The 1779-nt window shown below is 32.6% G+C and overlaps 1 non-coding gene across 1 annotated transcript; it reads left to right on the top strand.

The window, feature by feature from the left end:
- Positions 1-235: 235 nt before the first annotated feature.
- On the top strand, positions 236-338 carry LOC149556294 (U6 spliceosomal RNA). The gene has a single exon (XR_016352541.1). It is a non-coding gene; the product is annotated as a U6 spliceosomal RNA (small nuclear RNA).
- The last annotated feature ends 1441 nt before the right edge of the window (positions 339-1779 follow it).

Raw genomic sequence — 1779 nt, 5'->3', positions numbered from 1 at the left:
GGTTTGCAATATTTTATTAAATCAATTCAAATTAATTTCTTTGATCAAATTGTAATTAATTCAATTATTTCAACATTTCCTAAGGTTTGATCATTTGTATCCTAAGTCTTATTTAATTGAAAGAAAACCTCTCTTTTAGTTAAATAATTAATCCACATTTAATTAATTAAGAGAAAAAACCCTCTTTTAATTTAATTAAATATTTCCTATTTAATTAAAAGAACTTGCTCCCTTTGTCTGTTCGGAGACATCTGATAAAATTGGAACGATACAGAGAAGATTAGCATGGCCCCTGCACAAGGAGGACACGCATAAATCGAGTAATGGTCCAAATTTTTGCCAATAGTGGCATGTTGTGATGGTTAAGTTGTTGTGTTGTTATCCTTGCCATCAAGGTTCAAATCTCATGGGGATGAGGTCCCCCGTTTGTGGCCTCACTGGTTCATAGCTCCAAGTCAAAGCATTTACCCCTCTTCAAAAAAAAAAAAAGAACTTGCTCCCATTTAATTTAATAAAATCCCCTTTGAATTAAAAGAAGATCCCTCTTTTAATTAAATAAATAAAATCCCACTTGAGAAAAGGGAAATAAATTACACAAAAATTAAATAAATCTTTTTTATTTTCTCTACACTTAAATGCACATATTTCTAAGTGGGATTCCATTTAATTTTCCTCATCTTTTCTCATTAGTGGAATTTTGTCTCACATGGACCATGCTTTCTCCACCCTTGATTAAATCTTATTGCCTCTTAATCTTAGTCATCCATTCTTCTTTATAAGGGAGAGCCCTCTCCTCATTTTTGACATCTACAATTATGCTATTAATATGCTCCAAGTTTGGAAAGTGATTTTTGGAGGAGTTTGAGGATTAAAGTTTTTTGTGGAGAATTTCTATCTTCTTGTCTTCTTCTCTCATGCATCCATGGCTTCCATCATCATGATCCATCCTTGCATTTTCATATTAGCTTAGATCCATGTTTATTTTCATAGATTAATATTGCATTGTTATTTCCTTTCATAGATTAGATCTCCTTTCTTGCATTGCTTTGCATTGCCATCATTTAGATTAATTTACATCTTCATTTGCACTCATATGTTGATCTTTGAATCTCTCATTTTATGGTGTACTTGCATGGGCACAAACTAGGTCAAATTAAGGGCCTCCATCACAAACCCTTGCACTCCATGAATAGAGAGCTATGAGCCACTATTCAAGACCTCATTCTTGAGCAATCTTGAATATAATGACTCATAGAAGTGTGCTCACATTTTAGACATACAAGAGGTAGACTAGAGTTGATTCCCCTAATCAAAGCTACTTAAGGAGACAAAGTGCATTACATCACAAGTGCTAATTGGAATATCTTACACCATGATGCAATATAGCTCTAATTTGGGAAATGCCTAAGGTAGATAATTCAATACATCATAAAAAATCAGTCATATATAGATGATAGAAATCAATCAAACATGCAAAATCTACATAATTCAGATTTATGAAGAGTTTGAAGCTCACACAGCTAAGTGGCTTTGGCATTGTCTTCAAAGAGGGAGAGATTAATAAAGAGAGAGAGATTACTACAAAAGGAGATTATATTGAAGAGAAAGATATGGAGGTATTACTAAAGAGGGAGAAATTGCTACAATGAGAGAGATATTGCAAGAGTGAAACAAAGAATTGTTTTAGAGGGAGAAATTCAAAAAATAGAATCAGAGTGAAATCTTTTGGATTGTTTGGTAACTAAGATATTACTAGTATTGAGATGTTTCATATGTTGT

The sequence above is a fragment of the Cupressus sempervirens genome, chromosome 5, assembly GCF_028749045.1.
Source record: "Cupressus sempervirens isolate cs-2001-9-10 chromosome 5, ASM2874904v1, whole genome shotgun sequence".
Lineage (NCBI taxonomy): Eukaryota > Viridiplantae > Streptophyta > Pinopsida > Cupressales > Cupressaceae > Cupressus > Cupressus sempervirens.
Note: the sequence above shows the minus strand (reverse complement) of the source record. Positions and strands in the feature narration are given on the sequence as shown.